This window comes from Cynocephalus volans, chromosome 5 (assembly GCF_027409185.1).
Source record: "Cynocephalus volans isolate mCynVol1 chromosome 5, mCynVol1.pri, whole genome shotgun sequence".
Classification (NCBI taxonomy): Eukaryota; Metazoa; Chordata; class Mammalia; order Dermoptera; family Cynocephalidae; genus Cynocephalus; species Cynocephalus volans.
Genome location: NC_084464.1, coordinates 84,866,883 through 84,882,232, shown reverse-complemented (window position 1 = coordinate 84,882,232; position 15,350 = coordinate 84,866,883). Strand labels below are relative to the sequence as shown.

At 39.0% G+C, this 15,350-nt stretch overlaps 1 pseudogene; it reads right to left on the bottom strand.

Moving 5' to 3' along the window:
* Positions 1-2,778: 2,778 nt before the first annotated feature.
* On the bottom strand, positions 2,779-11,046 carry LOC134379093 (parafibromin-like; annotated as a pseudogene).
* Between the last annotated feature and the right edge of the window lie 4,304 nt (positions 11,047-15,350).

Below are 15,350 nucleotides of genomic sequence, written 5' to 3'. Positions count from 1 at the left end.
GCTACTATGACACAAGGCAGGTGCAGTGAGGGCGCAGGAGACACAATGGCTGATTCTCCCTTAGGATCTGGGGGTGGGAGACGGGAAACTTGACAAAGGAGGTTGTATTTGCATGGAGGCTTGTGACAAAGGACAACAACACAGAGAAATGGGGTCAACATTCCAGGCTGAGGGAACTGCATGAATCACGAAACTTCCATGTTTGCAAACTCATGTAAGACATTGTTTTTTCAACCCACCAAGCTACAGAACAGTCTTCATTGGCCCCAAAGCCATTTGTCATTGTCCCTTTTATAATGTAGTTACAAAAAAAAAAAGAGTACAACACATCAGAGATTCTAACTTATTAATTTTATGAGAGAAAGAAAGGAGTATCCTATTCCTCTTCAGTATGAGTGAGCTTCTACTTGGTTGACTGTAGTTAGCTTCTTTACTCTGGGGGCAAAACCATAACATTTCTGCAGTAAAATGTAAAAATACCGTACTCACAGTAAGTGCAATGAATAAATACTACAAAGAGCTTCATGTCAATTTAGGTCAGGTGTTACCACTAAAAGAGAAAATAACTTTTATTATTTGTAGCTTTCTGGATTTCAAAATTGGTATAAAGAATTGTGTAATCTTTTATCTGTAATCCTTTTTGCAAGTAGGTTTTATGTTAATATCTCTGGTCTGAAAATTATCCTAAAGTTGATTAATAACTTGGTGTATTAGTCAGAGTTTTCCAGAGAGACAGAATCAATAGGATATGTTATAAGTATACAAGGGGGATTTATTAGGGGAATTAGCTCACGTGGTTATGAAGAAAAGTCCTATGATAGGCCATCTATTAACTGGATGCTGGTAGCATGGCTCAGTCCAAGTCCAAAGGCCTCAAAACCAGGGAAGCTCATGGTGTCCTTGGTGTAAGTTCTAGAACCCAAAAGCTGAAGAGTCTCAAGCTCTGATGTCCACGGACAGAAGAGAAGAGTGTATCCCAGCTCCAGCAGATCAGAGAGAGCCTCACCTCTTTCCTCTGTCTTTTGTTCTCTCCAGACCCCCAGTGGATTGGATGGTTCCCACCCACACAGAGGGTGGGTCTTTCACACCCAGGCCACTCAGACTCTCATACTAATCTCTGCTGGAAACACCCTCATGGACACACCTGAAAAGATTGCTTTACCAGGTTTCTCAGCATTCCTTCATCTAACCAAGTTGACATCTAGAATTAACCTTCACACTTGGTATGAAGCTTTAAGAATTTTAGACTAAAAGAAAAACATGTTTGTGCAATTGCATGTAGCCTAAATTCATTTGAGTTGACGAGATAGTGGGAGAAATTTTTCAAAAGAATCTCATTGAAGAGGATGGTATTGGGTTGCTTTTTGTCATGTTAGTAGAACCTCATACATTAATGATAGGATAAAAAGACAGAAAACATGTGATGCTTAATAAATCATTTTGTAGTTGAAAAACTCAATTGTATTCCATGTACAGTACGTGGCTCATAAGTGTTCAATAGGTACTTATAAGTGAAAAGGACCAAAATATTAATAACCTTGGAGGGCCTTTATGGACTGAAATGCTTGTGTCCTCCCCTGCCCCTAAATTCATACGTTAACGCCCTAACCCTCAATGTAATGGAATTTGGAGATGGAACTTTTGGGAGGCTCAGATGAGGTTATGATGGTGGTACCCACATTATGGGATTAGAATACTTATAAGAAGAGACACTGGAGAGCTTGTTTCCTCTCTCTGCCATGTGAGGACACAGCGAGAAGGCAACTGTCTGCAAGCTAGGAAGAGAAACCTCACTGGGAATGGAATCTGCTGGCACCTTGATTTTGGACTTCCTAGACTCTGGAACTGTGAGAAATAAATGTCTATTGTTTAAGCCATGTAGCCTATGATATTTTGTCATGGCAGCCCAAGCTGACTGAGACAGGGGCTTACATGTGATCATATTGCTCGAAATGTCATAATAAACTTATGAGAAAAATAAGGAAGATAAAGTTACACTGCAGTGGTGCTGATACATATTCCCTCTCCCAAATCATACTTTTTGGCTCCCCAAATAAAAAGGACAACAGTCTATTTGGTTTTTAATTTGTGTATTGAGATTTTCAGTTAGAAAGATATCATGATCAGAAGTCAGTTAGAAAAATGCATGCTCATTAAATGTGTTCATTACAAGTTCAGAAGTCTTAGAAAGGCTGAGCAGTTCAGTCATAGCTGAAGACTTTTTTTGGTGTTTTGTTATCCCTTTTTAAATAAAGACTGAGTGTAAGTGCGATATACATATAGCTTGACATTTTGATTTATTCAAGATCCCTTTCCTTGGTTTTAAAAGTTTCAGAGACTAAAATTTATTACCATTTACAACATAGTATTTTCAGTAAAAGAAACTATAGAAAAATCAACAGCAAGGTGACACAGAGAGCCTTATAGCCTGTAAACACACGCATATTTATAACTGGTATTTATTTTCTAAAGAAACAAATTTTAAGTATTCTAATTTAACCAACAGAGAAAAAACTTCTATTAAATGTATATTCTCCATTACAGACTAGAAGGCAAATATTAGAAAATAATGTAAACCAAATATTTGCTTATAAGGGTAACAGGTATGATTTCTTTGAAGCACAAATCATCAAATAAGATCTTATGAAAGATTAATCTGTGACCTTCTTTATTTGTAAGTTCCTGGTAAATTCATAAAGCTTAAGTTTCAGCCTTTAAATCAAGGTATACCCGTGTTTCTTAATCCAAATTCCAGAAAAAAAGGAGAAATCCACTAATTCAGAATCTCAAGTGGGACTTATGCTTTACCATGTCGCTATAAATGTTTTTCAGAACTGTAAGAAAATCGATCTATCCAAATGACATTTGTGATAGCTGAGTTCTAATACTGTTCCATCCCATTCTGAGCATTTGGATCTAGACAAATCTTATCATAATTGAGATGGAAGTCTTTAATTTTAGCAAATATGTTAACTGGAGATCCATCAGGCAAAAGTCACAGCCAGTCTCTGAACTGCCACTGAGGACCTTGTACAAAAAGCACTACAACTTGATCTCCCCTGTGTCTCCCCCCACCCTCCCCTGGCCCCCGGTCCCCGGTCACGCACTTAAGGGACTGGTCTGCTGCTCTGTAAGGCACTGTGACACTAATTATAGTGTCCTCTGGCTGCATCTGCTCTTTTCTTCTCTGAATTATAGTTTCATTTCCTCAGTGGCAGCCTTATTTCTGCTTATCATCTGATGAGACAAACCTCAGATCCTGTAGGTCTTTTGTACTAAGCATGGCTATGAAAGAGGTGGTAGCTGCTGGACTCATGATAATAGGTGCTCAAGATCCTTTTTTCTGGTTTGTGGGAGGTCCTGCTTGGGAAACTGGTCTCAGTACTGGCTGAAGGAGTTTGAGTCTTATGGGCAGATGCATCCTCTGCTAGAGATTTCCATGTCCTACTATGATGGGTGCTATAGTGTCAGTTTTGAAGCCTTCTGTTTCTTCCTTTCCTTTGAATCTTTCCTGGTCATGTCTGTTGTAGGCAGCTGGGATAGGTATTTTGGTACATAATGTGGCATCCACGGATGCTGATTTGGACCAGTCACCGTTCAGGTACGTACCCTTCTTCTCTGGCCCTTACAGACTGAAGAATTGCAAAAATATTTTTGGAAACATTTTACTGTGCTTCTGATCCTGCACACACGTTCTCTCTGCTGATAGTATCTTGGGTCACATATACCTCAGCATCCATAAAAGTCCTCTATTTTAGGGCAGTAGTATCATCATCTAGATCAGTCTTAACTATAGATCTTCTCTTAGCCTTAATTTTGATTTTGTTTATGGTAATTTTTTCCATTGACATGGCTTCAGACAAAAACTTAGTCTGTTCAGTTTGTACAATACCTTTTTTTGGACTCTTCAAATAAGCAGCCATCTCTATCAAGGTGTACATGCTCTTCTTCTTTAATTCGTGATTTCTTTTCTTCTAAAACTTTATCCATGGCTTGTTTAACTTAAGCAGTTCTCTGAAGACATGTTTCTAGGGGGCACTTCTGTCTCTACTTACCAATGTTGATGCTTCACGATGAGATATCCAAGTACATCTTTTCAGTCAGGTCTTCTAGCCCCAGGAATGTTTTCAGTGGCCGCAGTGGGACATAAACAGTAGGATGAGAAAGATACCTATTATTAAGTAGAAATAGGACAGAATCCAATGTGTACTACTCTCTGGGTTGGCCTTCCTTTACAGTCTCCCAAAGTGCATAGTTGGTCTTGACATTCTTGGGCCACTAGAATGCCTGACAATCACTTCATTACAATCTCCTTTCAACATCATCTCTTTCTCTGGGTGTTGTATTACTGCAGAATGCCAAGCACCTGCACCAGTTCTCCCCGACCTTACCAGCACATGGTGAACCAGCAGCAGCAGCACAAATAATCACCCATGCTTATGACAGCAGCAGGGGCAGTGCCCCCAGGTCCTTTGAGGACCCCACATATAACACCTCATATGAGATCATCTTACTAGACCTTTTCCCTTTTGATGTCATATATAAAAATAATTTTAACATTTACTTGAAAAATATTTGTGAGGTTCAGTGTGTTGTTTCAATACATGCACATACTACACAATAATTCACTTAGGGTAGGTGACATAGTTATGGACCTGTTATCCCACCACTTCTCCTCCCCCTCAATTCCCTCCCCTCCAGCCTCTGGTAACCATTGTTCTACTGTCTACTTCTATGGGAACCACTTTTCTTTTTTTTTTTAGATTCCACAGATGAGTGATATCATTCAGTTCCTGTCCTTCTGTGCCTGACTTGCTTCACCTAATGTGATGGTTTCCAGTTCCATCCATGTTGCTGCAAATGATATGATATTATTTCCTTTTATAGCTGAATAGTATTTCTTTGTATATATATATATAGCACATTTTTTTTTTTATCCATTCATCTGTTGATGGCCATTTAGGTTGATTCCATCTCTTGGCTATTGTGAATAGCTTTGTGATGCACAAGGGTGCGCAGGTGTCTTTTTGATATATTGATCTCACTTCCTTTGGCTGTATACCCAGCAGTGGGATAGCGGGATCATAAGGTAGATCTATATTTACTTCTCTGAGGAAACTCTATACTGTTTTCCACAATGGCTGTACCTATTTATACTATCATCAACAATGTAGAAGGGTTCCCTTTTCTCTGCACACTCGCCAGCATTTGTTATTTTCTATCTTGATAACAGCCATTCTAATTGGGGTGAGTTTATATCTCATTGCATTTCCCTGATGATTAGTGATTTTGAAGTCAGGAAGTGTGATTTTGAGCATTTTTTCTGTGCTTTTTGGACATTTATATGTCTTCTTTTGAGAAATATCTGTTCAGGTCCTTTGCCCATTTTTTTTTTTTTTGACTGGCCCAGACGTGGATCTGAACCCAGGATCTTGGTGTTACGACACTGTGCTCTAACTAACTGAAATAATTGGCCAGCCCCTTCTTTGCCCATTTTTAAATTTGGTTATTTGGTTGTTGTTGAGTTGTTTGAGTTCCTTATATATTCTGGATATTAGCCCCTTGTCTGATGTGTAGTTTGTAAACACTTTCTCCCATTCTGTAGGCTGTCTCTTCACTTTGTTGATTTTGTCTCTTGCTGTGCAGAGCCTTTTTAATTTAATGTAGTCCCATTTGTGTTTTTTCGCTTTAGTCACCTGTGCCTTTGTAGTCTTGCTCAAAAAAGTGTTGCTCACTCCCATTTCATGTATCATTTCCCCTACATTTTCTTCTAGTAGTTTCATAGTTTTGGGTCTTAAATTTTGGTCTTTAATCCATTTTGAGTTGATTTTTGTGTATGGTGAGAGATACTGGTTTAGTTTCAGTCTTCTGTATGTGGATATCCAGCTTTCCCAGTGCTTTAGTCCATTTCTGTTGCTTATAACAAAATACCTGAAACTGGGTGATTTATAAAGAAAATGAAATTTACTGCTAACAGTTTCAGAGGCTATGAAGTCCAAAGTCCAGGGAACATATCTCGTGAGCATTTTGGTGGTGGTGACATGACCCAGGGGTCTCACATGGCAGAAAATGGTAGAGCAGAAAGAGAGAAACTCTCACATGCTTTCCTTTTAGAGCCCTCAGAACTACACCCCTGACCACCATTATTTATCCATTCACTACAGCGTGGTCCTACAAACTAATCACCCCTTCAAGGCCCCACCTTTCAATGACCATAATAGGATTTCCCATCCTCTTATCATTTTCACAGTGAGGGTCAAGTTTTGGGTAGACACCAATCCAAGGCACCCAGCACCATTTATTGAAGAGGCTGTCCTTTCCCCACTGTATATTCTTTGTACCTTTGTCGAAAATCAGTTGGCTGTAAATGTGTAGGTTTATTTCTGGACTCTCTATTCTGTTCTATTGGTCTATTTGTTTATTTTTATGCCAGTACCATGCTGTTTTTGTTACTATAGCTTTATAGTATATTTTGAAGTCAGGAAGTGTAATGCCTCCAATTCTGTTCTTTTTGTTCAATATTGCTTTAGCAATTGGGGTCTTCAGTAGTTCCATACACATTTTAAGATTTTTTTTCTATTTCTGTAAATAACGTTATTGGCATTTTGATAAAGATTGCATTGAATGTGTAGATTGCTTTGGGTAATATGGACAGTTTGATGATGTTAATTCTTCCAGCCCAAGAACATGGAATATCTTTCTATTTATTTGTGTCCTCTTCAACTTTTTTTCACCAATGTTTTATAGTTTTCATTGTAGAGGTCATTCACATCCTTGATTAAATTTACTCCTAGGTATTACATTTTTCTGCTACCTATTGTGAATGGGATTGCTTTCTTGATTTCTTCTTCTGCTGTTTCATTACTGGCATGTGGGAAGGCTATTGATTTTTGTGTGTTGATTTTGTGTCCTGTTACTATACTGAATTAATTTATTAGTTCTAGTAATTATTTGGTGGAGTCTTTAGGGTTTTCTATGAATAGTATCATATCATCTGCAAATAGGGATAGTTTGACTTCCTCCTTTCCAATTTTAATGCCTTTTATTGCTTTCTCTTGTCTTATTGTGCTGGCGAGAACTTCTAGTACTATATTGAATGAATGGAGAAAGTGGGCATACTTGTCTTGTTTCAGATCTTAGAGGAAAAGCCTCTAATTTTTGTCCATTCAGTATGATATTAGCTGTGGGTTTGTAATATATGACCTGCATTATGTTGAGATACCTTCCTTCTATAACTTAATTTGTTGAGTGTTTTTATCATGGAAGGATGTTGGATTTTATCAAATGCTTCTTCTGCATCTATTGGAATGATCATTTTTCCCCCCTTCATTCTGTGGATGTGATATATCCCATTTATTGACTTGTATACATTGAACCATCCTTACATCCCTGAGATGAATCCGACTTCATCATGGTGAATGATCTTTTTAATGTGATGTTGGATTCTGTTTGTTAGAATTTTGTTGAGGATCTTCACATCTGTGTTCGTTAGGAATATGGGTCTGTATTTTTGTTGCTGTTGATGTGTCTTTTTCTGGTTTTGGTATGAGGTTAATGTCAGCCTTGTAGAACAAATGTGGAAGTATTCCCTCCTCCTCAATTTTTTGGAAGAGTTTGAGAAGGATTGGTGTTAGCTCTTTAAATTTGGTAGAATTTAGCACTGAAGCCACCTGGTCCTGGGGTGTTCTTTGTAGGGAGACTTTTCTTACTGCTTCAATCTCATTATTTGTAATTGTTCTGTTTAGGTTTTCTAGATCTTCATGATTCAACCTTGGTAAGTTGTATGTGTCCAGGAATTTATTCATTTCTTCTACATGCTCCAGTTTTTTCACTTATAGTTGTATGTAGTAGTCTCTTATGATCCTTTGTATTTCTGTGGTATCAGTTGTAATGTTTCCTTTTTCACTTCTGATTTCATTTATTTGAGTCTTCTCTCTTTTTCTTCATTAGTCTAGCTAAAGTTTTATTGAGTTTATCTTTTTTAAAAAACTCTTTGTTTCATTGATCTTTTGTATTGTTCTGTTTTAATCTCTAATTAATTTATTTCTGCTCTGATCTTTGTTATATCTCTCCTTTTACCATTAATGGGCTTGCTTTGTTCTTGTTTTTCCAGCTCATTCTGATGGAATAGCCAATAATCAGGAAAAAATTAGTTTACTCTGCTAGGCAGTCAACTAAACATAGGCTTAGTATATCTATATGTTCGGGGGTGGCAGGTATTTTTGAGTATTACTGGCTTATAAACTAAGAGGTTATTTGTTCCTACTCAGCTGATGAGGCTTTTAACCAGAATTATCTTTCATTTTTCTCTTTCATTCTTATGCCATATACAATCCTTTCAGAAATCCTGTCTCCAGTTCAAACCAATCTTCTTTAGGGAGACTTTCTGTAGCAATCCCCTAACTGGTTTTCCTCTTTATATTTTAAACCCTTTTCCTGCCCCTACCTCCCACTCCTAAATAGTCTAGTTTCTAAACTGTGACCAGAGAATCCTTTTGAAAAGAAGAGCAGTTTGCATCACTCTCTCGCAATAACCCTCCGGTTGCCTCCACCAGCATTTAGAACCAGCCTAGAGTACTCCCTGAGGACTCCACACCTGTGTGGTTATGCTCCTGGCTGTATCTATGACCACATTCCACATGCTTGACCCTTTTCTCACTCTGCTTTTCATAGGGCTTCCTTGCTGTTCTCTCAGTCTGGAACACACTTCCCCAAGACAGCCCCAGGCCTTTTTCTCTCAATTCATCCATTCCTCTGCTCAGAGATGCTTTGTCCCCTTGAGAACCTTATCTAAAATATCACTCTCATTTCCTCATCCTGCTTTATTTTTCATCATAGCACTGATTGCTACTCATTTTATGTATTTTTTGTTGATTTGTTAATTGTTTCTTCCTAAGAAACTTAGACCCACGAGGGCAGGAACTTTGCTTCATTGTCTGCAATGTCCTACACACCTAGAACAATACTTGGCATCAAATACATGTTTAATACATATTTGTTGAATGAGCAGCTAGATGGCAAAGCTGGAACTTAAGAAAAACTGTCCTTATTTCCTTATTTTTTCCGAGGTCAGTTTTGCCAAGGGTAAGGATAAATCAGCATACAAATAATGTGGGCACCCATGATCAGAAATGGACAATAATTTTAGCTCAAGTCCTATTACATCTCTTTGTGGCTCCTCGTTGACAGTTATAATAAAATTTTGTAATGGTCCTCCCAATGAAACTTAAAACTAAACTCTGTATGAATTATTTCCCCCTCGAGTTTCTGAGAAAAGAGCCCCACCCTAACCATGGCAGAGAGTCTTCAGGAGATGATTGACTGGAATGACATGTGTGCTCAAGCTAGAATCGGTGCAGGAGCATCAGCATATTTGCTAAATTGTGCTGCTAATGAGAACATTTCTGGGGAATTTCAGTGACAGCCTTCTTATTTACTTCCCAAGTTGCATGCACAATTCCAATAGCCCCTAAAACAAGCTTGGTAAACCAGTTCATAAATCACTCTTCAAGTGAGCAAAGAAAACATGTCATGACTTCCATTTACCACATGTAATAGCAAATGAAGGGGAACATTTATTATTTACTTACTTTGATGACATCGGCTTTTTAAATTGTTACAGTTGGACTATAAAACCCCACCAAATGTCTTAGACTGATCTATATATATTTAGAAGAGTAGAGAAATTCCTAGTGGCATTTAGAACACTTAGGTTTGTTTCCACCATGTGTGCACTTGTGGAAGCAGTTTATATTCCTCTGTCGCTTGTTGTAGTAGAGAATAGTACAGTTGAAATTTTCCACAAAAAAACAGCATTTGCAGCCAACTACAACAGGCTTCCCCTTTATAGGAAAGGAAATAAACAATTTAAAATATACATACAAAGCATATTTGTGGAGTAAGATTCGACTCTCTACAAATAAATGTATAGAATAGGGAGTTTATGTAATAATCTGTTTTTTTTTTTTGTATTACAAAGTTTCCTGTGCTTCTTCATATATTCATTCTGCAAATATTTATTGAGCATCTACTAGGTTCTATGCACTGTGCTAAACAAAGTTTAGGGATATGCAGTGTGGAGGACAGACATGAATGTAAACATATACTAATTTTATCAGTAAGTTAAAAGAATATATTCTCTCTGATCAAAATACTCTTGTTTTTTATGAAAATTTGAGGGGAAAATAAGAGAAGAAATTGCCAAAATTCAGAAAAAAATCTTGTAAACCAGGAATTCAAATAAATGAAAGTCTGGTCACATTTACATTATCATGGAAGAATTGGATTGACAGGAGTTCAGAAAATACTTGTAGCTTCTGAAACTTGTTGCTGATACCCCTGATATTATTATTTTTAGCTCCTTGTTTCTTTAAAAATCTCATTCAAGGGCCGGCCCCATGGCGCACTCAGGAGAGCAGGGTGTTTGGGTGTGCAGTGGCCCTCCCGCCGCCCATTCGGATCCTATATAGGGATGGCCGGTGCACTCACTGGCTGAGCGTGGTGCGGGAGACACCAAGCCAAGGGTTGCAAACCCCTTAGCGGTCACACACACACACACACACACACACACACACACACAAATCTCATTCACGAGGTTATATAAACCTAGTGGCCTTCCCCTCACCAATGCCCAGCACCTCCAATGCCCAAAGCAGGGACTGGCTGCCCTGTGTGGTGAGGCTGGAAGCCTCATGCCTTCTGGAGGAAATACTCATTGCACATTCCTAGAAAGCAGTTTGGCAAAAATGCACCCTTCATCTCACATGATATTTCTGGAAAAATTTACTTCAGATCTGGCCTTAAAAAAAAGTTGAAGGGCCGAGCCCGTGGAGCACTTGGTAGAGTGCTGCGCTGGCAGCGCGGCGACGCTCCCGCCGCGGGTTCGGATCCTATATAGGACTGACCGGTGCACTCACTGGCTGAGTGCCGGTCACGAAAAAACGCCAAAAAAAAAAAAAAAAAAAAAAAGTTGAAGAAGAAACTGATAATGGAGCCCACTGATTCCCTTTTCTGTACTTTTCCTCTTCTTAACAACAGGTCCTTCATCTCAGGTTCCTAATGCCTCACATTCTCTGTCCATGGACAAACCTACTCCTAGGAAATGGTTTGGAGAGAGTCACTCATACCAGAGTTCAACAGTTGAGGTATCTTCTCTCTTTCCCATCAGCATTTGCACCATATAAGGGTCAACTTCTTCAACAAGGGGAATCACTTCTGAATTTCTTATTTTGTCATCTGTGAAATGAAGGTATAGAGTGACTTTCAGTTTTGACATTCTGTGGTTCTGAACGTGTAGCATCATATTTGGCCATAGTATGGGGCGGGGTAGACGGGGAGAAGGGTAGAATCCTTTGAGGAAGACCCTTCTATTAGAGTGATTTTCTTTACAAGTAACAAAAACCCCAACAGTAGTTTAGCCCATAAAGTCATGTAATTACTCATGTAACAAGAAGTCTAGAGGTGGCAGTTTCTGCCGGCCATGGAGTTCCCTTCTCCGACTGGCTCATTTTCTCACAGTGGTTACCTAAAGGTCTGCTGAAGCTCCAAGCATCACATTCTCGAATAACAGCGAGAAAGGAAGGAAGAGGCAGAGGAGGAATGGGGGGGGGGGGCTCATGAGCCTTTCCCCCCTTATCTGGGAGGAAACTTTTCCCGGAACCCCCAGCAAACTCACGCCCCTTACATCACATTGGCCAGAACTGGATCATTCGGCCACCTCTAGTAGCAAGGAATTGACAGAAGCCAATCATGATTTATTCCCTAGGGTTAGACACATCGGTTTTGGGGATTTTTTGGGGGGGGAGGGTTGCAAGGAAGTAAGGGAAAGGGGTGCGTGAAGGCAGTCAATTGTGTTTGCCCCAACCTTGGGACCACATCCCCAAGGAGCTGCTTTGAGCAGGTCTGCAGCCAGCTCAAAAATGGCCAAGGTCAAACACCTGGGTTCGCTCCAGTCCCCTCCACCTTCCAGTTCCTGCCCAGCAAATCTTCGGGTTAAGAGGGAAAGAGGGTGTGTCAGAGAAGGGATGGTTATGCTCCACATTAGATGAGAAATGAGATGTTTTAGTATGATGTTCAATTTTCCTATTCTTGTAATTTCTCTTACATTTTTATTCTTCAAGTCAAATTTATTCTGCTGAACATCTTCCTCAATTATATCTACAAACTTGCTTTAAAAAAAAAGTAATAGATTTTTTTTTTTGGCAGGGAAGGGGATCAGGCTACTCTCTCACTGAAATGGTCTAAAGATAACTGTACTCAGTTTTATTTGTTAATTCAAAATTTCCACTTATCAAATGCTAGCGTGCTAAGAAAACAGATAGTTTGATCTGAAGCTTCTTTCATTGTATGCAGGCTGTTTTAAACATCACGCCAAGATTTAATTTGTAATTTTAAAATTGCTGTTTTCCCAGGCTGGCCTTAGAGTTCTATCAAAATTCTCAGTCTTCCTCAGGGGAAAGCAAATTTTTTGCATGAGGACTAATGCAAGAAAAATAAAAATGTTTAAAGGACATATTTTTTTCAGTCAAAATAAAAATAGTTTTATTGATTCCAATGGAGAAAAAAAGTTTTTATTTTTAGAACATATAGTATCTGTTGAATTCAATAGAGGAATGTCAGTTTTAAAATTCTTACTGCTTTTTTAGCTATTAAAATATTGATATCTTGCCATCTTTGAAAAGAACTTCGATTGATTGTTCTAACCTTTTATAGTTGGGTAGAGTTCTAGAGTTCATGAAATTTGTTTTCACACATTATCTCATGTTATCTTTCAGTTAACCTATCAAAAATTATTATTACTCCCATTTACCAATGGGAAAACTGAAGTCCAAAAAGAATAAAATGACTTACCTAAAGTCACAGAATGGTAGTTATGGAGGTAGGGCTAAAATGAGACTGTTATATCCATTGCAATACTTACTAGTGTGTATTCTGTTAGGTACATTCTGATGCTGGAAATAATAAACTAATAATAATCAGATTTAATACTGAGCATTAGGTACCAGGCACTGTCTTAAATATTTACATACACTATTTCACATAATCCTTTCAACAAACTTATGGAATAAGAACTATTAAAATTCTCATTTTACAGATGTGGAAAAGGTCTAAAGATTTCTTAAAGTCATATTGCTAGATATGGAGATCTATTGGCTCTTAATCATTTAACAAGCACAGGCCTCTCTGTGCATGGGCTGCGGTTTTCTCCTCTCTGCTTGAATTGGTCAGGGGGTTGGCCTGTCTTATGTAGAGCCGCATCTGGAAGCACTGGCTGCCATGACACATGGTGGCTCTTTGCAGCACTGCTGCATTTTTTCATAACTCTCAAGCTGCCATGATGGAATCCAAGGGAGGGCTGAACAACCAAACCACCCACTCACTAGAAGGGCAGGGATGCTTCTAGTCTAAGGCACCACTGGAAAAAAAAAAAAGAAACTTCAGTGCTGACTAAATTCTGATCATCTCTTGCTTTTGCTTTTTGGGCACGTTGGTTTTATTTTTTCTCACTACAGATGGCTTTTTTCAAATGGTAGGAATCTCAGTCAACAATAGCTCATGAAATTCATCTTTTAGTTTTCACCAACAGAAAAGGTCTTGGTTCTAGTTGGAAACATCTACACAGAAAGGCTCTGATTGGCTCAGCATATATAAAAATCCACTGTTGGACCAATTAAATGTAGCAAAGGAGACATATCACATAGAAATATGGAAGAGCTAACATGTAGGGTTGTGCAGTTTGTACATTCACAAAGGTACCAGCTGGAGGGCATGTTGGAATTGAAACCAAGCCCATACTCTGCTCACCAAGCCATGCAGCAGGGAGTCGAGATCTACCCAGAGGAAAGGATTCCCTTTGCTTTTGTCAGACACTGGGGCTTGCCAAGCTGGGCCATGGGGCTGAGCCTTTTATTTCACATGACTAGTAGCAGCCCTATGTAAAATATGACAGCTTCTAAAGAAATAATATATTTGTAGATTGAAGGAGTAAAGGGAAGTATTAATTTCAGAAGAAGGAAAGATGCTCAACAACACTGAGTGGGGATTGAAGCCATTGGCTCTACTCTAAGTTTTCTTGCTTAGTAACATTGATGCGCTCTCTTTGGAAAAGTATTTTTGTTTCATATATAAAAAATTTTAAACAGTTCTACAATCAAGTCATGAAAAAATGATCAACAGAAGCTATAGTATGAGCAACACCTACTGCCATGTGAAGGTCCGAACAGCACCTTGGAGAGCAGCTTGCTAATTTTGCTGCCATACGCCATCCCTGCCGATGAGTCAGAAGGTCTCCGCAGTGGATTTCAATTAAGCAATTTCATGGTTTTTATGGGAGAACACATTTAGTAGAGATGGCTGTTCATCTGCACTAGCAAAGTGCTACTGAGAACAGCTCTGGCTGCATTAAAATGTTATTTTTAGCACCAGGCTTTTGGAGCTGTGAAGACTTGTATTTTCTTTTTCTTTTTTTTCTAAAAAAACAAACAAGTGATTTCTTATGGGCCAGAGTAAGGTTTTCTCTGGAATACAGTTATCCTAGTTATCCTATCATATTCTCCAAGATTGTGGGCTATGTGGAACTGGTAAGACTGGTAATTTCTAAAGATGGGAGTAAAGAGGCCAGCTGGGTCCCATTTCCATGCAAGTCATGTCATAAAGGCCCCATGTATTTATTCTGGGATAACCAGTTCCCAAATGGCAATCCTCTTCCCTGAAACACATAAAAATCTCGAGTGTGAAGTTTACAAATCTCATCAGGCGGAATGCAGCAGGGGAAAAAGATGCAATGTTTTCAAAGACTGGAGCAACAAATTCTAACAGTTTCATGTTGCTGCAGCATCTTCCCAAGTTGAAGAAGATTTCGAATTTTAGATTCTCCATGGGTGGCCTTCATTTTCCTTCCCTCCTCATCATTCCTTGTTCTTTTTCTCCAGTCTCCCTTCTTCGATAGCCCAGCCTCACGTGTCTGATTTAGCCCCTCTTTGTGCTCTTCCCTAGGGGTCTTCCTCTGGTTAATGAACTGTTCCCAACCCAGGGGAATGAACAACAGTGGAGACTCAGAGAAGTAGAAAAGTCACGTAAAGAGGCCGCTCAGGGCAGGTGGGCAGTGTTCACTGCCGGCACGCTCCCTCTCTGCTTTGTTTCTCTCATTTCTGTACTTTCTTCTTACACTTCACCATCGTCGATTCTCCACTCATTCGTCTTTCATCTCCCTTTCTTCATCTTCCCTATGACCAAGCCCTCCTGACAGTTTCTCTTGTCAGGAAAGCTAACAGCCTGTTCAGTAGATTTTACATTTGATTATAGTTTACTCAATTAAAACAAAATACTCTCCAGCAAGGAACTCAAAGGAT